The sequence below is a fragment of the Nomascus leucogenys genome, chromosome X (assembly GCF_006542625.1).
Source record: "Nomascus leucogenys isolate Asia chromosome X, Asia_NLE_v1, whole genome shotgun sequence".
Lineage (NCBI taxonomy): Eukaryota > Metazoa > Chordata > Mammalia > Primates > Hylobatidae > Nomascus > Nomascus leucogenys.
In genome coordinates this window covers 140,734,799-140,746,522 of record NC_044406.1, presented here as the reverse complement: position 1 = coordinate 140,746,522, position 11,724 = coordinate 140,734,799, and the positions used below count along the sequence as shown (strand labels likewise).

The window sequence follows — 11,724 nt, the reverse complement described above, 5'->3', positions numbered from 1 at the left end:
TCCCAAGGCCTCACCTCCTCTCTTGTCTACTCTGGGTGGCCTAGGGATATGCTTGTCTTGTGGAGGCGCAAGCATTGTGGGCTCAAGAGTGGGGAGCGTCTTTCCCTGGTAAGGGGAGGGCACCACTGGGATCACTGGTGCCATCTCCTGCAATGGATCTTCTGACGTTGGGTCCAACAGAACTTGAGGAGTTGATTTCCCTGGGCGGGTGGAGCGGGATCCTTCCTTAGCTGTCTGTCCCTTTGCTACTAGTATTGCTGCTGCCTGCCCGCTTAGCCACTGTGGGGGGTCTAGCACCAGCTGTCACCAAGTGTCTATGTATGGGAAGCGGTCTAGGTATCCTTTCCCAGTTACCTTGTGCCACACTTGAGAAACAAGGGACCTGTCCAGGCTTACTTCTGACGGCCAACCCACTTCTAATGTTGGGCAATCTATTTCCCACGAAGTTTGAAGTTCCCAGGTGGTCTGGTGGTTAGGAGTCGGCGCTCTCACCGCTGCGGCCCAGGTTCGATTCCCGGTCATGTGAACCAAAAAGTGGAGCAGGACGAGCCGTGGACAAAACCCCTCAGACGCCGGATCCAAGAAGGAAGAGGTTCCTTATAATCAGCCGGGGGCGTTGGCAGACTCGCATCTTAAGAGCCGAGCGCCCCGAAGGAAGACAGACTGCTTAGGCCTTTTCTCAGGGCTTACAACTCTAAGAGGTTCCACGTGAAAGGGTCCTGATGGATTCAGAGCACATGTGCTTAGAGTGGGGGAGGGGGGTTCATCTTTTCACCTCAGGCCGGCTCATCAGTGGCAGTGGCTGGTCTTGCCACTGACTTCAATCCTCTTGGTTTTCAACATTTACTTCCTCCTCCTCTTCAGAGACAGGAGACAGAAAGAGAAATGCCTTCTCTCCTCAGGGCCACAGGATGATATGACTCCCAATAATACTGTGAGGAAGGTCGCAATATTACTTATCACAATTAATAAAATCAATTATTAATTGATATTAATAATTATCAATATTAATAACTGATCGTATAATTTTTAAAATCAATACCGATAATAATGATAATTAATATTCAAGAGTCATACTGAAGATAACAATAATTAATATCAACTATTAATAACACCTGATATTAACAACTGGGACTGATCATATTCATTAGAACACAGTAATACTAGCTCCTATTAATTAATATTAATAACCTGAAAACCTTTAATTAGCAATTATTTCTTAACATTAATATTGGTAATTCATATTAATATGAATCGTAAATGAATAACAAGTAATACTAATATGACTCCTAATACCGCAGTGGGTGTACCCCCACCTGTGATAGTGTTCCTAATGTCCAGGGAAGGAGAGAGCATGGTATTACTTTCAATATCACAATAGGTGTACACCCACCTGACGATATTGATCCGAATAGAATCTCCAGGGGGTGGAGGACCCCCATCGCAGGGGGGCGAGGCACCCCCCGCGAGGCGGGGCCTAAGAGGCAGCCCCTCTGCCCCCCGGGCTCTTAGGACCCCCATCGCAGGGGGGCGAGGCGCAAGAGCCAGCCCCTCTGCCCCCCTGGATATTAGGACACCCATCACTGGGGGGCGAGGCGCCCCCCGAGAGGCGGGTCATAAGAGCCAGGCCCTCTGCCCCCCTGGCTCTTAGGAACCACGGTGGACTCACAGCCTGTTTACCATATTGTGAGTAATATCACCTCCCCCTCTGGAAATTGTCAACTATTGCACAGACGGGTGTACACCAGCTTTGTACAGAGGAGGTACACCCGCCTGTATTCGAGTAATATCCTCTTCCTCCCTGAAGATTAAGAACAGTATCACAAGGGTATTTCTACTCTCTGCGATATTGGGTGTCACGTCCTCCTCTCCCACGTTGCAATTAGAACCCTAACCCTAACCCTACCCTAAACCTAACCCTTAACCCCAAACCCAACCCCAACCCTTAACCCTAACCCTAACCCCTAACCCCAACCCCAACCCAAACCCCAACCCTACCCTAACCCTAACTCTAACCCTAAACCTACCCTAACCCTAACCCTACCCACTAACCCTAACCCTAACCCCTAACCCTAACCCCTAACCCCTAACCCTAACCCCTAACCCAACCCTAACCCGAACCATAACCCCTAAGCCCTAACCCCAACCCCAACCCCTAACCCCTAACCCTAACCCTAATCCCTAGCCCTAACCCTAAGTCCTAACCCCTAACCTTAACCCTAACGCTAACCCCTAACCCCTAACCCTAACCCCTAACCCAACCCTAACCCTAACCCCTAACCCCAACCCCTAACCCTAACCCCAACCCCAACCCTAACCCTAACCCCAACCCTAACCCTAACCCCTAACCCCAACCCCTAACCCTAACCCCAACCCCAACCCTAACCCTAACCCCAACCCTAACCCGGGCCCTGACGACAACTCTAATCCTAACCCTAGGTTCCTTACTAAGTTTGTATGTACTTTGTTAATGTGGATTATTACGATTACTGTGTGAGGACTGCACAGCAGCATGGGGATTGCCAATCTTACATTAATTTTTTTTATTGAGGCAGTGCATTAGCATTACAGGTGCTTGTGACATGAGTAATGTGGGTGTCATATTTTGGGTGTCATGTCTACATTAGCAGTGCTGCATTTGTGTTTCGAAGCTGCAGTGTGGACCTGGCACTGTGGCCCCTTGCCTTCGCTTGGGAGAACTTTGGTGGGCAAGATTCAGAGGGGCTTTTGGTTTCCCATTTTGCACACTGAACCCTTCTAATTGGTCTCTGAACTTGATTATTCAGGGCTGCAAACAGGAAGGATTTTACTCACCGTCGATGCTGTCCCGAGTTGTCCCAAAGCGAGGCAGCGCCCCCAACGTCTGTGCTGAGGAGAATGGTGCTCCGCCTTTGCGCTGTCCCGCAGGTCTGTGCTGAGCAGAACGCCGCTCCGCCCTCGCGGTGCCCCTGGCCCGCACGCCCAGGTCTGTGCTGAGAAGAACGCTGCTCCGCCTTCACAGTACCCCGGAGTCTGTACAGAGGAGAATGCAGCTCCGCCCTCGCGATGCCCTCTGGGTCTGTGCTGTGGCGAACGCAGCTCCGTCCTCGCAAAGGCACCGCGCCCGCGCAGGCGCGGAGAGGCGCGGCGGGCCCCCGCAGGCGCAGAGAGGGCCGGCGCGCTGTCGCTCCGCGGCGCAGGCACAGAGATGCGCGGCAGCGCGGCCCCCGTGGGGAGGCGCGGCGCAGGGCAGAGATGCACAGCGGCGCGTCGCCGGTGGGGCGGGTGCGGCGCAGGCGCAGACATGCACACCGCCAGGCCGGGGGTTGGGGGGGCGTGGTGCAGGCGCACAGGTGCACAGTCGCACGCCGCCGGGCGGGGGGCGGGGGTGGACGCGGTGCAGGCAGAGAGACGCACGTCGCCGGGGGTGCGGCGCAGAGACGGGTGGAACCTCAGTAATCTGAAAAGCCGGGCACTACAAGACCTGCTTGCTCACGTTGCTGTGCCACTGCGCCTCCTGCTGGCGCTTAGGGCAACTGCAGCGCCCTCTTGCTTACACTGGTGGCCAGCGCCCCCTGCTGGCGCCGGGGCACGCAGGGCCCTTTTGCTCACAGTATAGTGGCAGCACGCCGCCTGCTGGCAGCTACGGACGTTGCAGGGCCCTCTTGCTCACAGGGTAGTGGCAGCATACTCGCCTGCTGGCAGCTGGGGACACTGCTGGGCCCTCTTGCTTTTAGTGTAGTGGGGGCAAGCCCTCTTCTGGCACCTGCGGACACTACAAGATCCTCTTGCTCCCAGTGTAGTGGCAGCACGCCCCCTGCTGGCAACCAGGGCACTGCAGGGTCCTCTTGCTCATGTTGTGGTGCCCGTGCGCCACCTGCTGGCAGCTAAGGACACTGCAGGGCCCTCTTGCTCACAGTGTACTCGTCGTATACCCCTGCTGGCAGCTGGGGACACTGCCAGGCCCTCTTGCTGGCAGTGTCGTGGCAGCATGCCACCTGCAGGCAGATGGGGACTATGCAGGGCCCTCTTGCTCCTGGTGTGACGGCTGGGGTCCGCTACTGGCCACCTCCTGCACCACTTAAAGTCAGAGCGCCAGTTATTAAGCCCCATCAGTTCTGTAAATTCAAACTGAAATGGAGCTATTACTGGGGAGAGCTGATGTCCCAGTTCTTGTCTAACTTGGAAGAAAGATTTTCACCAAGAGGCAGTACAAAGATGGCAGATAACTTCATTCAAAAGAAATACAGTGTAAAGGGCTTATTGCAGAAAAATAGGGAGGAGTGGACTGACCGTGCATGAAAACAGCCTAAGAGTCCTGTGCAGGGAATTTTATTTTAGACTTCTTCACATTCCTGCCTCTGTCTCAAGTCTCCGCCTGTTTTCTTTGTCTGGTTTTCCTGCTACTGCCTTAGGTCCCCGACTTGCCCCACTTAGGCATGTGGGACCTCCTCGCTGTTGGTTGAGGTACATGTGTGGTGATCAATCCGAATCCACTCTGGCACCAGCCTCTTTCCCGCCATCGCAGGCCGGCTGACAGTGGTCACGTTTGTACCTGCTGCACCTGCCTATCTCTTTTGAATGTCCTTCTCTGCCCTAATCTGTACTTATGGTGCCAGGTTTCTCTTAAGAATGTCCCCTTTGTTGTTCTTATCAGCATGTACCTAGCAATATTCTGACATTTTTATTGCAGAACAAATGATGATTGGGGCATCTTAAGAGGAGTTCTAGGGTGTTTCTTTCTGCATAGGTACCTCTTCTCCCTCCTACCCACAATTGACAAGTGCCCATCCACTCCAGCACTAGAGATGCTACTAACGTGAATTTTTGGTGGTCCCTATAGGAGAGCCTTCCCAGGCTTTCCCTTTTTCAGGAGCTCCCCCTCCTGTTCATGTCTAGCTACCTATTCTAACGGAGCCCACTATCCTGTGTCCTTCCCAAAAATAGTGAGGGAATGATTAATTGGAAGCCATAAGAAATGATATGCGTGTAGATGAAAACTTCACAACTTACACAAATAATCACTCAAAATCATCCTTACACTAAAAATGCAAAACTATACCATTTCTAGAAGAAACTATAGAAGAGCTATGTGCCTTTCGGTTTGGTAATGAATTTTAACAACTGACAGAAAAGGTTGATATAAACAGAAGAAATGACAATGTGGATTTCTTAATATTCAAAGTTTATATTCTGGAAGAGACCTTGTTAAGAGAACAAAAAGAAAAGCCACATATTGAAGAAAATATTTGCAAAATACAGATCTCAGAATTTGTGACGTGGCTCATCTGCTAGGAGCTTACTAAATACATTGCTTAACACAAGGGGAGATGCTCCTGACTCAGAGTGTTTAATTGCTCACCTACTTCTTTTTCTGCCCTCTTGGGCTTCTAAAATGAAAAGAACCCTGGGGTGATACAGTGAGTCAAAGGGGTGCCAGCTGCATCACAGCAAAATAGATTCCTAAAAAATCCCTGGCCTAAGATGACAGCCTTGGCTGGATACGTTTGAATGTGCTGATAGTGGACATGGTAGAATGAAGGTGGTTGAAATGTTCATATTAAAGAACTTCCACCCAGATTGCAAGAAAAGAGAGAGGAATGGAGATGGCAGCACGAGTCCCTACAATAAAAGCAGATGCTTTGAGATCAGTTATATTTCTTCTGATAAAAATAAAGACAAAAACCAAAGTTTAGCCTGAGGCTACAATTAATTGGGCAATAAGCCAGAGGCACATATGGCACAGACAGATTTAAACATTTCTCCCTTATATTAATACAAATACTAAAATTACAAATACTTTGATTCCAAATAAAACAAATATTTTAAAAATTTAATGAATAAACACTGGGGTCTACAGTAGTATTTGAAGGAGATCTCACAAACAGGTTTGTTTTTGAAGGTTAGAACTGATGGTCTAGAGAATTCATTTCATTCCAGAGACAGAAAGAGAGGAATTTCTTGGGTTCCTTCAGGAATGCATCTAGCTTTGCCTCATCTTTGTTTGAACTATGGATACTGCAGAAGAAAACATGAGGATTTCACAGATTTAAGGTGCAAAAAGTCACTGGGTTCTCTAAGAAGTCTGGAATTCTTCTGCTGGAAAAATAAGTTTGTTGAGAAAAAAATGAGTTGGAAGAGGCTGTTATTGAAGTGAAGCAGAATTGTTTTTACTAATCTGCTTATTACCCACTCTGTAGTGTGGAAACAAATTATTCATGCACAAGGTCCTCTTACTGTTCCTAGAATGCAGTGGAAAGAGAACAGATTAGTTTTTCTCCCTCAGAACACAACCACTAGAAACATCCTACCTCAGATGAGATATTGCCTAATTATTTTCAAACGACAGTGAAAAATCAGGGATGTAAATATTTCTGCAAAATAAATACATGCTAGAAACAGAAGCATCTGGGTCACAGCTATATTAGAGCTACCTGTGTTCCCCTGTTACTGAGATTAAAACAAAAATGTACAATACAATAATTCACAGCGTGGGAGAGGGGAAGTTGAAGGATGGAAAGGCCAGGCATAAAAGGATTTCAGAATTTCAGTCCAGAGGGAAGTGGCTTTGTGCATTGTCTGTTACTGTGTGCAAGGTGAAGTTTGGAGAATGAAAACGTGCAGTAACAACGGCTCCTTTGTCCATCTCACTTCTCCAGATACCAAGTTTCAGACATGTTGCATTTTAATTGAAAGGTTGACATAATTTTTTTAAAAGAACACTTGCGGTGTTTGAAATGACAAAGGCTGCTGTGACAAAAAAGCAGGGAAAGGGAATTTTTTTTTAAAAAAAAAGGAAACAACAACAACAAAAACCCCACAGAACAGCAAACAACAAACAAACAAAAAACAGAGGAAGAAGTCGAACACCCTGGTCTATGACTACTTCCAAGAAGGGGCTACAAGAGGCAGTTGGAAATTCTATTTGCTTTGCAACTGTGGGTTTTCCAGCCTGCTTCCTTTCTAAAGTATATTACTCTGCTAAAGTATATTACTCTGCTTTTGGTTCATGAAGTTATCCATTTCAACATGGGGAAACCCCCATCTCCACTAAAAAAACAAACAAAAATGGCCAGGCACAGTGGCTCACGCCTGTAATCACAACACTTTCGGATCCAAGCCGGGTGGATCATGAAGTCAGGAGTTTGAGACCAGCCTATCAGCATGGTGAAACCCCATCTCTACTAAAAATATACAAAAATTAGCCAGGTGTGGTTGTGCTTCCCTGTAGTCCCAGCTACTCAGGAGGCTGAGGCAGGAGAATCACTTAAACCCAGGAGGCGGAGGTTGCAATGAGTCAAGATCACACCACTGCGCTCCAGACTGGGCAATAGAGAAAGACTCTGTCTCAAAAACAAAAACTTTGAGAGGCTGAGGTGGGCGGATCACCTGAGGTAAGGGGTAATCCCAAGTAGTTGGGATTACAGGTGCATGCCACCACACCTTGATAAGTTTTGTATTTTTAGTAGGGATGGGGTTTTACCATGTTGGCCAGGCTGGTCTCAAACTCCTGGCCTCAAGTGATCTGCCTGCCTCACCCTTCCAAAGTGCTGGGATGACAAGTGTGAGCCACTGTGCCTGGCCTTTTTGTTGTTGTTGTTTTTGGTAATAGTTATTCTAATGGGTGTCAAGTGGTATCTTATTGTCATTTTCATTTGCCTTTCCCTGATGGCTGGCGATGTTGAGCATCTTTTCATGTGCTATTTGTGTATCTTCTTTGGAGAAAAGTCTTTTCAAGTCTTCTTCCCATTATAAAATTGTGTTTTCTGTCTTTTTGTAGTTGAGTTGTTTATATGTTCTGGGTACTATACCTTTATCAGATGTGACTTGTAATCTTTTTCTCCCATACACTCCGTTTTCTTTCAGCTTTCTTGGTAGTGTCCTTTGATGTACATAAGTTTTAAATTCTGATGAATTCCAACGTATCTATTTTTTCTCTTATTTCTTGTGCTTTTGGTGTCATACCCAAGAAATCATTGCTAAATCCAATGCCAATAAACACATGAAAAGGTACTTAACATCACTCGCCATTAGATAAGTGAAAATCAAAACCACAATGAGATACCATTTCATATCCATTGGAGTGACTATCTTTTTTTAAAATGGAAACTAACTAGTGTCAGTGAGTATATGGAGAAATTGGAACCCTTGTGCATTGCTGGTGAGAATGTGAGATGATAGTGGTAATGGCTGCACAACAGTGTGAACACACATAGTGCCACTGAGCTACACACTTAAAAATGTTTAAAATGGTAAATATTATGTTATGCGTATTTCCCCAAAACAACAAATGCTTAAAATGGTAAATTATACCACACACAGCACAATCTTCTCCAGAACTGATCCTGAAATAGTTCCATGTGTGATGAAAGGAGATCCTTATCTCCCACAATGAGAAGTAGCCTTTTTGTTCACACTGCCACTGCACGTCCCAGGCTCTTCCACAATGACCAAGCACAATCTCACCAACCTGAGTCCACTCCCACCTGGCCCACTGTGGCTCCTTCCATCATCCTATTCCCCTATTTAACTCACCCCATCCCCTACAAACCACTGTCAATCACAGATCTTTATTTTGAGCCTATGTGTGTCTCTGCACATGAGATGGGTTTCCTGAATAAAGCACCCTGATGGGTCTTGACTCTTTATCCAATTTGCCAGTCTGTGTCTTTTAATTGGAGCATTTAGCCCATTTACATAATAATAAATAAATAAAGGAAAATCAGGTGGTGCTGGGCGCGGTTGTTCACACCTGTAATCCCAGTGTGTTGGGAGGCTGAGGCTGGAGAATCTCTTGAACCCGGGAGCTGGAGGCTGAACTTGAGAGCTGTGATTACACCACTGCACTTCAGCATGGGTGACAGAGTGAGACCCTGTCTCTTAAAAAGAAAAGAAAGAAAATCAATTGAGTTTTGTCTACTGGCCATCTTCTTTTTTTTTGAGATGGAGTTTGGCTCTGTCACCCAGGTTGGAGTGCAGTGACACGATCTTGGCACACTGCAACCTGCGCCTTCTGGGTTCAAGCAATTCTCCTGCCTCAGCCTCCTGAATAGCTGGGATTACAGGCACGTGCCACCACGCCCAGCTAATTTTTGTATTTTTAGCGTAGACGAGGTTTCACCATGTTAGCCAGGCTGGTCTCGAACTCCTGACCTCAAGTGATCTGCCCGCCTCGGCCTCCCAAAATGCTGGGATTACAGGCGTGAACTGGCCATCTTCTTTGCTTGCTAGCTCCATGAGTTCCGATCAAGGCATGGGATGGTGGGCTCCATTTCAGTCGTAATTTCCAAAATCTGCAGCATGGAAAAATCTAGACGCTGATTTTCAGAGACTCCCCAGGGCTGCCGCAAGGGGGCGCACGGCCCCTGGCAACTCGGAGCGCCGCGCACGCACTGCGTCTCAATGCGCACGCGCACCGCGTCTCATCCACACAGCCGCGTCACTATGCGGCCACTGTGATGATTGAGCTTCCTCTCCTCAGGACCCGCATGGGAGAGGCCACGGCTTCGAGACACCTGGGGCCGCTTCCGCGGTGAGGACTGGGAGACGCTGCTGCATCTCCGGGACACCTGGGGCGGAGGCCAACGTGAGGAAAATGCTTCCCGCCCCCACTGTGAGTGCGGCGGAGCGAGTGCGGCTGCGTTTTCCGTCGTGCCGTTTGTAGCAGGACCTCACTTTGTAGGAGTGTCCCTTCATGGAGGCTTGGGCGGGTCACCCCCAGCGCAGGCCAAGATGTGGGTTACGGATGTGAGTTTCTTTCTGGGAAGAGACCCTGGTACCGGGAGAGGAGGAGGAACGCGGAGACGCTGTCGGGAGATCAGGGACTGGTAGGCGTCACAGCCTGAGGCCGAGGAAACAGGCCGCCCCACCCCCGGGATCAGTGCTGGATGTTTGTTTTTGGTTTTGTTTTTTGTTTTTTGTTTTTTTTGAGATGGCGTCTCGCTCTGTCGCCCAGGCTGGAGTGCAGTGACGCGATCTCCGCTCACTGCAGCCTCTGCCTCCCTGGTTCAAGCGATTCTCCTGCCTCAGTCTCCCAAAGCTGCCACTACAGGAGCTTGCCACCACGCACAGCTAATTTTTTATGTTTTGTAGAGACGGGGTTTCACCATGTTGACCAGGATGATCTCAATCTCCTGACCTCATGATCTGCCCGCCTCCGCCTCCCAAAGTGCTGGGATTACAGTTGTGAGCCACTGTGCCCTGTCCTCTTTCTTTTTGAGAGGAAGCCTCACTCTGTCGACTAGGCTGGAGTGCAGGTGTGCAATCTCTGCTCATTGCAACCTCCGCTTCCTGGGCTCAAGCGATTCTCCTGCCTCAGCCTCCCAAGTAGCTGGGACTACAGGTGTGCGCCACGGCGCCCAGCTAATTTTTTTTTTTTTTTTTGTATTTTTAGTAGAGATGGGGGTCTCACCATGTTGGCCAGGTTGGTCTCAAACTCATTGAGCTCAAGTGATCTTCCTGCCTCGGCCTCCCAAAGTGCTGAGATTACAGACGTGAACTGCCCATCTTCTTTGCTTGCTATCTCCATGGGTTTCGGTCAGGGCATGGGATGGTGGGCTCCATTTCAGTTGAAATTTCCAAAATCATGGCATGGAAAAATCCAGACGCTAATTTTCAGGGATTCTCCAGGGCTGCCTTTAGGGGGCCTGGCCAAACCCAGAGCACCACGGTAGAACCGCATCTGATCCACACGGCGGCATCCCGGGGCATGAGGACTGTGAGGACGGAATTTACTCTCCTCAGGACCCACCCAGTAGGGGCCACGGCTTCGAGACCTGGGGACACCTGGGGCCACGTCCATGGTAAAGACATCTCCGGGACACCTGGGGCTGACCCTGGTACCGGGAGAGGAGGAGGAACACAGCGACGCCATCCTGAGGTCGGGGACCAGCAGGAACCACAGTCTAAGGCCAATGAAACAGGCGCCCCTGGATTAGTGCTCAGTGTTTGTTTTGTTTTGTTTTCTTTTGAGGAGTTTTGCTCTTGTTCCCCAGGCTGGAGTGCGATGTCTCGATCTCGGCTCACTGCAACCTCTGCCTCCCGGGTTCAAGTGATTCTCCTGCCTCAGCCTCCCAAGTAGCTGGGATTACAGTCATGCGCCATCACGCCCAGCTAATTTTGTAGTTTTAGTAGAGACAGGGTTTCTCCAGGTTGATCAGGCTGGTCTTGAACTCCTGACCTCGGGTGATCCGCCCACCTCAGCCTCCCAAAGTGCTGGAATTACAGGCGTGAGCCACTGCGCCCGGCCAGTGTTCTATATTTTAAGGCTCTTTTGTTAACGCAGTGGAAACAACACAGGAAATGGAAAAGAAGGCACATTATCATGCTCACGCCACTGCATTTAGTCTGGGCGACAGAGGGAGACCTTGTCTCAAAAAACAAAAACAAATGAAAACAAAAACAAACCATTTTGTGTGTCTAATGGAAGTGAACTCGTCAACAACAGTCTTTTGTTAAGAAAGTCTGTTTAACTGGCAGTGTATTTGTAATGGTACATAAAATGACGTCTTCTTTATAAGCATTCTCATTCCTATATTAGATGAAATGTATTAACTATATCAAGCTTTGATATTATACCACAAAATTACTTGAAGAAAGTAACTACTCTTTTTCTTCCTTTACCTTGACCATTTTAAATAAAATCATATTTTGTTAAGCTTAGTTAATACTGAACTGTAAATATGTATGGTCCTGGGGTCTTTTCTTTCTTTTTTCCTTTATTTTTTTTGAAACAGAGTCTCGCTC

At 48.4% G+C, this 11,724-nt stretch overlaps 2 long non-coding RNA genes across 2 annotated transcripts; one reads left to right on the top strand and one right to left on the bottom strand.

Moving 5' to 3' along the window:
• Positions 1-5,784: 5,784 nt before the first annotated feature.
• LOC115833335 lies at positions 5,785-6,332 on the bottom strand. The gene is made up of 2 exons (XR_004028785.1): positions 6,173-6,332; positions 5,785-6,078 (listed from the first exon to the last, which is right to left on the bottom strand). It is a non-coding gene; the product is annotated as an uncharacterized LOC115833335 (long non-coding RNA).
• A 3,086-nt stretch (positions 6,333-9,418) lies between these two features.
• Positions 9,419-11,387, top strand: LOC115833336. Its single transcript, XR_004028786.1, has 2 exons — positions 9,419-9,565; positions 10,723-11,387. It is a non-coding gene; the product is annotated as an uncharacterized LOC115833336 (long non-coding RNA).
• Positions 11,388-11,724: the final 337 nt, after the last annotated feature.